Source organism: Vicia villosa, unplaced genomic scaffold (assembly GCF_029867415.1).
Source record: "Vicia villosa cultivar HV-30 ecotype Madison, WI unplaced genomic scaffold, Vvil1.0 ctg.000004F_1_1_1, whole genome shotgun sequence".
In the NCBI taxonomy this organism is placed as follows: Eukaryota; Viridiplantae; Streptophyta; class Magnoliopsida; order Fabales; family Fabaceae; genus Vicia; species Vicia villosa.
The window spans coordinates 1,226,904-1,240,868 of record NW_026704934.1 but is presented as its reverse complement, the minus strand read 5'-3'; positions in this window follow the sequence as shown (position 1 = coordinate 1,240,868).

The window sequence follows — 13,965 nt, the reverse complement described above, 5'->3', positions numbered from 1 at the left end:
TAACCTTTAAAAAGATTTGTTGTAAACAATTTATCTTAATATTTTGTGTAAACAATATAGTATTTAAAATAAATAAAAATGAATTATTCACCTCGATTTTAATCCAAAACCGAGGTGATAATTCAAAGGAGATGATAATTTACTTCGGTTTTATAGTTAAACCGAGAGGTATAATAATTATATTTTACTATGAAAACACTCGTTAAAAATAAAAATTCTCATTGGGCCTGGAAACATATCTCTAGCATCTAAATCTTGATATCATCGAAGATTTGTTGCTTACAATGTATTTTTAACATTCTGTGAAAACAATGTAATTAATAAAAATGTGCATTCAACTGGGTGATTTGTCACGACCTATGTGATAGTTAAGCGTTTTTCTATACTATATACACCGACCTTAACAAATCTTTGTTGTCCATTTAATGATTATCAACGCCTAAGACGCTGCCATTAGATGTGATCCACATGAAACCTAAGGAACATCCATTATAAAAGCATGTTGAATATTGAAAATCTAACCTAATTAAAATATATGAAGCACTTGAAACTTAAGGACGCTTGAAAAAGTTCTCTATGATGGATTGCAAGAGCAGAAAATTTTATCGGTTCTAGGTTTGTTTTCTTAAATATTTATTCGAACCGAAAATGATTAAATTTTTTATATTAATTATCTTACCCTTTTTTTCATCAGAAACAATTGCATATGTAATATCCAACAGAAAATCTTCTCCTAGATTCAATAATTCGAAATTCTAAAGTCTAATTTTTAAAGGAATTTGATTTTTATCTAAATTCTTAGAAATTTTGATTTTTATCTTGAACTTCAGAAAATTTGGCTTTTATTTTAATTTTAATATTTTATATAAAACAATGTAATATTGAGATTTGAGAATCTAAAAGTAGTATGTTTTCAGATAACAAAAAAGATGGCGCACCTACATGAGAGTTATTTTCAAGGCTCTTGATGTATTTAATCAGCACAAAATTATTAGGGTATACATTGGATTGATATTGCGAGTTACTCTATGTTTAGACGATAGAATGAAATATGAACAATAAAAATCTTGGTCGATAAATAAATTAATCAATACAAATTCAATTTAAACAAAGTATTTAAATTTAATTTTTATTAATCAGTGAATCAATCTAATACTACAATTTACAAACTAATTTAATCGCAACTCGTAAGTAAGATAATCTAAAATTAGTTGTTTTTAACTAATAGACTTTCTATAAATGATTATATATTTAAGCGTGTAATGCTGAATCATGAGTTACCCGATGTTTTGGAAGGTGTGGCTTAAATGATCATTTAAAATCATAAATCTTTGGAAGTTTTTAGCTGTCCATTTTGAGTTGGTTTGGTTTAGTGGTGCATTATGAAATAGTGCATTTAGCTCTGGTCAATAATATTGTAGTTCTTGCCTAAGTAACAAGATGGTCCATGAGAGACTTCAATTTATATGACTAATTAGTAAGGTGTGATGCGCATTTGTTTATATAAGATATTTACTTTTAAAAAAAGTTTTAAAAAATAATATTTAAATTAATAATAAATTTTTTGAATATAAAAATGTTTAAAATCATAGTAAATTTTTGTATATAAAAATATTTATATCAATAATAGATTATTTTTTCCATATATCATTTTTGAATCAAAATTTTGTGGATCATAAATACTATTTTTCGTATATAAAAATATTGAAATCAATAATAAAAAATTTTCCGTATATAAATATTATTTATGTTTAAGTATCATTTACAAAAATAATTGGATAAATAGTAAATTTTCGTATATAAAAATATTTAGATCAATAATAGATTTTTTTCCCGTATACCATTTTCGGATCATAAATATTTCGATCATAAATACCATTTTTCGTATATAAAAATATTTAGATCAATAAAATATTTTTTCCGTATAAAAATATTATTTATGTTTAGGTATCATTTACAAAAATATCTGGATCAATAGTAAATTTTCTTATATAAATATAGTTAGATTAATAATAGATTTTTTCTCGTATATAAAAATAATACTGTTTATAAAAATACATGGATCAAATAAATTTTACTCGTATACAAATATTATTTTTTGTAGGCATTATTTATACAAATATTTAGATTAGTAGTATAATTTTACTTTGACCCATAACAAACCTTTGACATATAATTAGGTTAATAACATATATTTTGGAAACTAAGTTTTTTTGTGAGTTAAAAAAAATAATAATACTCATGCACATAAAGTGTATAATTATTTTACACATGCAAAAAATAAATTTTGGAAACAAATTACCCCCAAAATGGCGTAGTTGCTAAAGTACAATTTAGAACCAAAAGTATAATTTAATTTTAAAGTACAATTTAAAATAACGGAAATATAATTTAGTTGTAAAAAGTAAGTTTTAGACACAAAATGCCTCTAAAATGATAAAGTAACAAACAAGGACAAAAAATTAAAATAATATTTTTTAAAACATCTAATTTTCATATATTTTCTAATATTTTTTAACACAATAATAATTTTTTTTAAAGGAACAGAGTTTCCGTTCCAGTGGTTTATTATTTTGTTTTTGTGTGCGGTTTCAAGTTAATTTCGTTTGTGGCTGTGTCATTGGGTTTTTTTCTGTTAATAACTTGACATTGGTAACAACTCTTGTAGTTTGTGTGTGCTCCTGACATATATTTTTTAGATTCTTAAAAAATTAAAAATATCAATCGATTATATCAATATAAAAGTTATTCGTTCTATTAGTTTTTTCTTTATTTTAATTTCTATTTTTAAATTTGATATGCTTTCTCTATCAACATTATTCATTTGCATACATATATAATGCAAAGAAACCTTCACACATGAAAATTTAAGACCAAAATGTAGTATGTTTTGTCTATGACATTTATGTGGAAGAAGACATATGAGTTGACACTAATGTGTGTTATGTCAAGTGCAAAGGAGACACTTCATTTAAAATGCATTAACTTCTTATATTAACAATATGAGACTAACTGATTAACATTTTGGAAAATTAGATATAATAAATATGAGATTAATATTTATGTAGTGTCAGTTTAAAACATTTTTACTTATTTATTAAATCACATCACTTTTTTTCCAAATAATTTAGAGGATAGAGTTTCCCGTTTAAATATGAATAAATAGGATGCCGCAGATTCGTATACGCAACCCTACAACTCATGTTATTACATGATTATCAATTGAGTTGGCTTAACGGAACAAATCACATCACTCTTTAATATTACTTTTTAATGTTTATTTCAAATCTAATTTAGTAAATATATGTTACATATTAGAATAAGAACTTAGATGGATTGATGATGGAATACTGATGATAGACTCTTATTACGGAGATGTAGACTTCTGATGCAGTAATACGGGGGTGGACTGCAAGTTTAACACTCAAACACCCAAGTCAGTTTTAAGTGGGTAAAAAGTAATTTTGGGATGAGAGAATGTATCTTATGTCTCACGTGCACCAATTATATATGATAGATAATTTTGTCGACCCAGAATAATTTCCCCTAAGACTTGTTGAGTGTTTCATCAATCGAAAAGTCTTTTAAAGTCAGGATCGGTCTTACGTTATCAAAACTGGCCACAAGGAAAAACGAGAAGACAATGAGACAGTTATAAAATTAGTGGAAAATAAGTACCTTAAATGTATTTCTCATCATTGAGACATTTCGTCGTTCAGGCATATGGCCTTAGGCTATTAGGTTACGATATAATGCTCTTCTTTAAAACATTTGAGTGCACTTGAGGTCACTTATATTTCCAAGGAAAATCTGGCCGTTGATTTTAACTTCACATCTTCCTTTTGATCTGGCCCACTGTTCGCTTTCTCTATATAAAGGTTTTTTTAGTCCTTTGAGTGAATTTTTCGCCATTCTTAAAAATTAGCTTCCCCTTTGTGAGAACAATTTTTCTTTCTTTTTCAAAAGGCTAGGTCTAAACGTTTGTTTTGTTACAGAACATGGCATTTTTCATCTTGCATTTAACCTTCACTCTTTTCGCTTGCTCCCATCCTCTACAAAGTACCATTCTTACCATGAACTTATTTTCTCATTTTCAGTCTTTATTTTCGCTATGTCCCATATGAACAGAAGGATAAATGTTAGGCGGCCGATCATGAGAAATCTTAACTTCATAAGAAAGTACTGGATCCTTAAGAGGAATTAGACAGGTTGAAGTTTCTTTAAGAAGAAGCGAAAGTTCACGAGACCTCTTCTTCCCTTGTTGCCAAGAACACTGAGTTATATTCCTCCTAGGAGGTGGATAAGAAGTTTTCGTAAAGAGGCGACCACTACTGCGGAGACGTTAACATCTCACACCAATGAGTCTATCAAGGCTCTTGATAAGGTGAACAAGTCACACAAAGAGTACCAAGAGATCTATGAGGGACAATTGGCCAATTTGAGGAAGAAGGTTGATGAGTCACTTGACCAAACCGTCAAAGAGGTGTACCATGCTCAACTAAAGGCACTTTGTTCGGGTGTCCAGGTTCCACGCTTACAACTTAACCCACAGAAGATGGTCTGAGATGTAGCTTTGGTGGATGATGAGGGTGCTCAATACTAGAGCGGTGATGCATGATTTTACATTTCCGTGACCGTGAACCTTTAGGCGCATGGTCTCGGGGTTGCCTGGATAGTAGTGTTAATTTCTTTTGAGGTCTTCTTCTTTTTTGCTAAGTTGGGGTTTTCGACTTATATAGGCCATCGTATTCGGTGTTTGTCTGATGTCCTGACCTTGGAATCTCCTTCAACTTTATGTGCCCCTAAAACGTCAAGGTGGATTGCATAAACTTTTCTCGATTACTCTTATATGGCCTTGGCTGCTAGCGTATTTCAAATTTATTATTGAGTCACTACATGTTTTAATAGTTTGACTTGATTGGTAGCCACTGGTAACTACTTTACCGTTGCACTATGAGTTTTCGCGCATGGCATGACCTATCACAATAATAGGGGTAGATTATGAACTTCTTGTCGAAGGTTCATTTTCTCAGTCACGGTGGCATTAGTTCATAACTTCTTTCGTTTTACGTTTTCGATGGGAAGAAATATGCCTCCTAGATTTCCTTAATTATATTAATCAAAATTAATATTGGATCATGATGTTCAAAAGAATTCCCTAGTGCGTAGTTAGGGATGAATTCCTCTTTCCTATTACAATTCAATCGCAATATGACTTTTGTACCTAACGAAACGTGAACGTGGAATTTTGTGAGAAATAAAAGTTGATTCTCACAGACGACACCACTTTTCTGTACTAGAATCATAATTGTGATATATTAGTGATAATGGAATATTGTTACGGTTGTGGACTTTCGATACGGCGATGCAGGGTGAACCTGTAAGGTTAACACTCAAATACTCAAGTTAGTTAAGAGTCCAAAGTGAGTGTAAAAAAGTTTGAAATGAGAAAATGAACCTTATGTCTCACATGTGTCAGTTACTAGGGGTGGGAGAACGGGTCTGGCCCATTGGACATGCCCGTTTTTCCTGCACTTTAGTATGGGCGGACCAAAAGATTTAGGCCCGCTGTACACCCCATTTTTTACCCCGCATTTATAGTAAATCAGAGTTTCAAAAATTTTCCAACAAACATGAGATGTCACATTTCAACGTAACACAACAACAATCAGATACATAACACTTTATTTTGGAGGATCACATAACAACTTTTATTAATTAAATTAACATTAACAAGATCAATTTTCCATATCAATTTTACCGCATCACAACAACAACACAAACACAAACGACAATAATTTCAACAACCCAATCCCACATATTATTCATCATATACCCTGTTATAGAGCAAGAACCCCACCATTACCTTGGATTGAAGATCGCTCTATTCCACCGGTCGAATCTTTGTTCTTTGCCTCTTTGCCCTTTTACTTCGCAACAACTTTTCCACGATCTCTTTTTCTCCTCCCAATCCTTATTTTTCTTCCTTCAAAATCTTTCCTTTGTTTACTGACAACCAAAACCTAATATTTCTTTTTATTCAACTTAATCTAAATAATAATAATAATTTTATTGGGCCTAATATTTGCATACTCCCACTTTCACTTTTTCCGACACGACTAACTAAGTCCACTTAATTACTCTCATATAATTAAATAATATTATTTTCTACAACTTCATCAATCCATCAATTTAAATAATACTTCTTAGTAATAAGACAAAAATTCCCAACTTCGACACCTTCAATAATTAAATTCCGCAATAATTTAGTTAAATAATTAATTAAATTAGGCGTTACACCCGCACCGTCTGATGTGACCGCCCCGCTCCACCCTGTTTTCACAGGTTTTTTCGGGCACATGCATTTACATGCATTTTTATATTTTTAGACCTAAAAGGAGCAGTGTTTGTGGGCCCGCCCTGCTCCGCTCTCACTTTTAGTGCGCGATGTGCCAAAGTTTTAGACCTGCATCCTTAAGTATGTTAGCATTCCTCTGCCTATTTTTTGCAGGTTTTTTCGAGACGGGCCTAAATGGGACTGACATGCCCGTTTGCCACCTCTATTAATTACATATAATGAATAATTTTAATGGACTTTGCATCATTGGATTTAACACTTTCCTAACTATATTAGACATTTGATCAACCCTGAAAAATATCTATTTAATGTTATTTGATTAAATACATATGTAACAACATCAATATAATCTTTTAAATTATTAATGTTAAAATGATTAAATTTATTTAAATGTATTATGAAGATTAATACAAATATTCATCCCTTCACTCTTTATTATCGATACATGAATATTAATATTTTACAGTATTAATCTATAGGAAATATTAAATTGATTAAAATGTCAATTATTCAGGTTAAAATAATTATTTTTTATATTCCTTTAAATTTTACATAAATGTGACAATATTTTTTTAATTTATTAATAATTTTATTTTGGGTTAATAGCCATTTATCCCCTGCCATATAGGCGAATTTTGATTTATCCCCCTTTGTTGATTGCAGTATAGGCAAGCAACAAAAGATTTGGAAATATTGATCCGGGAATTATCGTCCTCAGAGATGGAGAGATGTCATTCAACAGTTTCTACGGTTTCGAACTTTGAATTGAATGAGCAAAAAGTAAACAAAGATATAGACAGGAAAAGAATAAACACATTCTTAGAAGAGAAATAACTTATCAGGAATGTAAATATATTCACTCTTCACAAACATACACTTACCAACCCATTATACTCAACCTACGATACTCATCTATGTCATCACGTATCTCTCACATAAGCGTCCATCTCTGGAGCACAAACGAGATCATCTCACAACTAAGGTTATCTCTAACGCGAAGTCGCGAGAACATCCGTATTCTCGCGTCGGCGATCTCTTGCGCGCCGCTCAAACACGAAAGCATTAAGTACGGATACCCACAGTGAATGCTAGCTCTAAATCTATCTCTAGAGTTCAGAACCAACAGATTATCATCCTAGATAAGGATTCAAGAAGTTTATCTCTCAAGCAACCCAAATCCCCAACATAGAGCAAAAATCCAGGATAACATCAACACAGATTTATAAAGCAAGTTAAACATAACATTATAATCGGTAAATATACAAAAAAACCCAGCCAAAGATAAATACACAAAGAAGAAGAGAAATGAACCGAAAATCTACCGGTTTGTCAGCTCCGTTCGACGCTCAATCCACCCCCGATCATCCGTATGCAACCTCCGAAGTTGTTTTCTAAGCTAATCTACCCTAAGAATGAAGGTTTGATGATTTGGGAACAATTACCCCAAAACATAACCTAAAAATTATGTTTTTGGCCCCTTTTAACGAGCTGCTGTCTTAGCAGGTCCGCTTAGCGGCACAGAGTCCGCTTAGCGGCTGACAGCAAAAGTGAATTTTTGTTTTCGCCGTAACTTGAGAACCGTAACTCCGAATTGCGCCCGGTTCGAAGCGTTGGAAAGCTTATTCAATTCTCTATCCAATAATGAATGAATGGAAACCAAAATGATGATTTTGGTCATCCTTAGTTTGAGCCTATGGAAGTTCGCTTGACGGTGGCTAAGCGGACTTTCACCAAAGTTGCGAAATCGAAGTCGTGCCTTTGACACTTTATTCCTCAAGGCTCCAATAAGCATGAATACCTATAAAAACAAAGGAAAAACTATCAAATGATATAAAAGTATATGAAAACTAGTGTGATACCCGTGCGTCCGCACGGGTATCCGTTGTGGCCGTGTTATTTTATTCAATATAGATATTATTCTAGAGGTAAATGTCCTAAAAACAGATGTGTGAAATATAGAAATTTCTTTTCAATAGGTTGGACAAAAATTTGGGATATTTTGATCAATAAACATCATTTTCCCGTTAATATTCAATACTTTGATCAGTAACTTCATGTTCCCGTTAATGTGACCTGCATAAAGAATACACAACACAATGTTGATTCTCCAATGCAATAAACTCAGTAACATTTACTTTCAATATTCGTTTTCCTTTAATATTCAATATTTTAATTAATAACTTCATGTTTCCGTTAATATTCAATAGTTTGATCAATAACTTCATGTTTTCGTTAATATTCAATATTTTGATCAGTAACTTCATGTTTTCATTAATATTGAATATTTTGATCTGTAACTTCATGTTCCCGTTATTATTTAATATTTTGATCAGTAATTTGATCTTTATGTTAATATTAATATTTTAATCAGTAACTTCTTGTTCTTGTTAATATTCAATATTTTTATCAAAAACATCATCTTCACGTTAATATTCAATATTTTGATTAGTAACTTTATGTTTTCGCTAATATTAATATTTTGATCAGTAATTTCATGTTCCTGTTAATATTCAATATTTTTATCAGGAACTTCATGTTCTCGTTATTAGTAAATTCATGTTTCCGCTATTATTCAATATTTTTATCAGTAACTTCATATTCCCGTTAATATTCAATATTTTGATCATTAATTTAATATATCCGTTAATATTTAATATTTTGATCACTAATTTCATGTTCCCGTTAATATTAATTGATTAAAATCAATTTACAAATCAAATATATTATTTCATATAAAAAAATATTTGAATCAACCGTATAATTATTCCTATATATAAATGATTTTGTTTTGGAATTATCTATAAAAATATTTAAATGAATAGTAAACATATTCCTGTTATTGTTCAATATTTAATTAAATATGTTAATATCAGTACCATATACGTGTACCATATAAGTACCCGTGTGTATTCATACTATATTATTTCGTATTTAATCACACGATTCAATCATTAACTCAGTGATTCGACCAATAAATCACTAACATAAGACTCTCATCAGTATAATGACTGGTACAGTTTTTAAAACAAAGATATTCAATCCTATATTATATTATATATGTTTATGTTTTGTCCTAATAAAATACTAAAAAGAATATGAAGAGGGTGCAATCCTTCTTCGTGTCTCTATATGACTTTGATCGGTTCTCTAATCTCTATCCTTAATTTAATAATTTATGATAATTAAGATTTTTTATCATAAGTGGGATAAAAATATACAGGTTTTTATTGCACAATAAATTAAAGAAATTTCTACTCTTAAATTTCAAGCATGCTATAATAGACTATGTAGTGAACCTTTTCCTTCATTTCCATGAATTTGTTATTTTTCTGCCAATTTTCCAATACAAATGTAGGTATAATTTAATTAATTAAAGATGGTGACATTTTAAAAAAATATTATTCCAAAAATAATGGATACAATTATTTATTTTGAGATTTCTTTATTAGCATAGTAAAAATCAACATATATTTTATGAAATGAAAATAAAGCTACTTGAACAACAGGGACATATGGACTTGAAGAGTGTTAATTGGTCTAATGATCATTGTTAGATCTAATTAATCTTTGAACTGCATATCCTTGCTTTTATACACAGCATAACATTTGTTGACCTGATCACATTTTGTGTGGAATGTTATCAGATTCATTACCATTAAAGACGTTAATGAGTTTTTTAACACGTTTATTATCTTGACATCTTTGACAAACTTATTATCTTTGTCATCCCACATCAATGCGGAAACATATTTTTCTCATCCCACGTAACAAAAAGAAATGTTATTTTGAAGCATTATATTCAAACCAAAATGTTGAAAACCGATTTTGATTTGATCTTTTTAAATTTAGGTGCTTGATGAATGATCTTATACAGTGTACTTCAGCAAGAAATAGGCCGCATATCTTTGCTACGGCAGATTTAGGAATTAGAGTGATTAAAGAGCAATTTTAACCACAGGATACGTTTTTCCAGTTTTGAAGAATTCCTGAACAGCCTTCACCACATCATGTTTGAATATATTCGAACTATGTTTGAAGAAATAAGCATTGTATTCGTCAACTCCATGTTCCTTTGTGTTACCTATTCCACATAATGCAGTATAAATTTCCTGTTCAGTGACTGATCCCTTCAGAAACATTTTAAAGCATCAACCAACTGTAATCCCGAAAGATCTTGAATAGATCAAGCTCGCCCATGCCCGACTAAGGGTAAATACAAGGCACATGTGCTTTAGCCATTTCAAATGTTTGATAGGCGAAGTCAGCTATCTCCACCTTAGCATCATCCAAATATGCTTTTATTTTAACCTTAGTAGTGGACTGTCTTTTTCAAAATCAGGATCTCCTCCCCCGCCTTATTAAGCTCAATTTCCAACTTTGCATATGCCTTATCCTTCTCATTCTTTTCATTCTCTAATTTATCCACTAAGCAATGCGCCTTTTAATAATCTGTGTTAGTCGAAATCAACAGACTTTAGGTCTAATTAAGGCTTTCTTCCATAAAGGATGCTCCAGTTGCCGATGCAGCTGCCATGGTTGTTTCAGAGACATTATACTTCTGATCGACAGATTTAACAACTTCATAACCTGCAGATATCTTATCAGTGAGGCCGATTCGCTGGCTCAATTCAGAAACCTTGGTTGTTGCAGTGGCGGAAACGCGATGTGACTCGTCAAAGTCTTTATTCTTAAAATAGCAGTGAGATAGGAATGTGCAAGGAAAACTCTTGTATGCTAGTGCAAGATCATTATACAACACACTGTATGTAAAATGTTAAATTATAATTCAATTGCAAATCAAGTTTTCAAAACCAAAATTAATGAGTATAAGCATATAAATATTATTGATCATCCTTCATGTCTTTTCTCTGCCATTAAGGACTTGTAGCTCAGGAAGTGGATAGACATGCAATTTGAAGTAATTAGAAACTATTTTCGATTCAAGATACAACACTATTGCATTCATAAAAATATTAAGAAAATCCATCACTTCCACGGAACGTTGTATTTTCATCCTACACGGAGAGAACTATCATGAAAGTTGCCCGAGAAAATAAAAAAGCATCAAGAGTACCTTGTTGCTATAAAACTCAGCCATTTGCCAACTTTCTTCAACATGTGCGATGGGCATGCTCATACCTTGAAAAAATACATAAGATTCATAAGATACCAAAAGTTAAAGATTCATCCTAGAAAAGAATCACCATGCACCTACCACAATCCTTCCCGGTATATGCAATCCATGCTACAGCTGAGAGACTGTCAACAGAAGTCTTCAAGTGATTAAAAAAATCAGATCTCCTTCCTTCTGTCAATGCAGCAGCTTTCACAATCACTTCATTCAATGGTTCAGAAAATTTAGCCAGCCCAGACGGGTTAGGTTTCTGCACATAAGTGATGATATGAGAAGACATATACTCCAAAGAACATAAAAACTTTAAGCATGAGAAATTATATGTGCTTTCTTTTCTCCTAAGTAAATTCAATTTGTTTGGCCATAAACAGCTAGGTATTTCTTTTTGAGAAATTCTAGTACACTGTGCATTCTTGTTTTGAAAAGCTTCGAATGCAATAGCCATTTAGAATAAAATTCAAAGCCAGCTAATTATGTTTCGCTAACTTTCCGATGCTATAGAATTGATTCTCCCAGCTGAGAAGGATTTCTTGAGAGAGGTTACAGTCTTGTGTTGGGTTGAGGTTCCCTAGTTCAATGTCAGGATCTTGTTGAAAATCCTTCTGTGCCTGTTTCTTCAACTCTACATAACTTAGGCAACTTTTTTTCACCAAGTCATTCATCTTTGCAACATTTCTCAAAACACTACCTTCAAAACAAAAAAACAAACCAAACCCACAGTCATTACAATGGTGAAACAAAATAAAACAAAAATGTTGGATTCCGCCAAAACTATTGGTGTCTCAACATTTCTCGCAACTACTACTCATCTCAAAGAAGGTTACTTTGACATACTATATGTAAGCAGAAAACTCTACTGAAATCAAATTTTCGCATAGAATTAATAGGATCTTTGCCTATAGACTTAGGAAAGCTCTCGGCTGTTATAGGATCATTGCTTATAGATTTAGGAAAGCTCTCGGATGCATTTAGCAGCGGCAACAACAGTATTCATCAGTGTTCCACGGAAACCTGCTTTTTCCAACTCAGGAACTCCTGCAATTGTTGACCCGCCAGGAGAAGTGACATCATCTTTGAGCTGTCCTGGATGCTTCCCACTAAGGGTAGCCATTGATGCTGCTCCTAGTACCTGGAAAGCACAAGTACATTAGTCAAGAGAACAAATATATATATATATATATATATATATATATATATATATATATATATATATATATATATATATATATATATATATATATATATATATAGGAAGAAGAAAGGTGTTTCAATATAGGTAAGGTATTAAGATTTTTAGCCCTGCAACAGTAAGTCCAGTAGGATTCTTGCTGCCACGTATTCAAGCAGCAGCAATTTCGTTAACTGTAGGGTCTGAGAAAGGAAGAGATACACAGTATGATTCTTGCAAGCGGAGAGGTTGTTTCAATCATTTTGAACTTATGACCTATAGATCACAAAGCAGTTATCTTACTGTTGTGCTGAGACTCACCCTCTTCAACTTACTTAAAAGACAAGTTTTAATCTTAGAACACTAAGAATATCCTCCTATAGAATGTTGAAATGATTTTACTCTTCAAACTGTTAAAGAAGACAAATTGCAACATATATATTTAATTTGGTAAGAGTATAAGACAGTTCCAGAGCAAGCATCACCCGAATTTTAGACACAATTAAATGGGCCCAAAGAATAGAAAAATTCACTTACAGTCTGAGAAGCTAGACTTAATGCAAGATCATGTGGTAGATCAGCTGCTACTCCTCCATCGGCCAGAGCCTCTATTGCTAAATAAATATAAGCAGGACCACTGCCATTGAACAATTCAGGAAACTCGCTTAAGAAAATTTAAGAACATTATATGATCACTACTTTCGAATTTCAATTAAGTTCTAATTTTACCGAGAGTTTGAGGTATCTTCCCGACCATGTAGTGGCGGTGTTCTTGGAGATCTTCCATAACCTTGGAAGCCTGTTTCACCGAATACTTATCATCCTTGACCTATCAGGCAAATAAACACTTATTTATGTCCTTTGAAAGCCAGTACTCGAAATTTTCTTAGTGAACTGAAAGATTGGAAGTTAAACCTCGGCAAGATCCCTGGTGAAGCTCTGAAGCTTACCAGTGAGAGATGACACATGCTGTAAATGAAACCATTCTTACATAAATGTTTCCTCTAATGATGATATCAACTCAAAAAAAGCAGAGACAAATATTTGAGAACTTCGTGACAAATTTGAATACGCATAATGGTTCATGACCTAAAACAAAACATCAAAATAGTCACCACAATGTTTTGATACAGACATGAAAATAACCCAGGAAAAATGTCATATGCACTTAAAATTCCTGTGAATAATATTGATACAATACCAAACAGACCAAGGCCTTAAACCAGCATGTACCTAAAAAATGTAAGAGTCGTATACTATGCACACCAGTTGATGTGCATAGCATACTTAGATGCTTGGTCATAG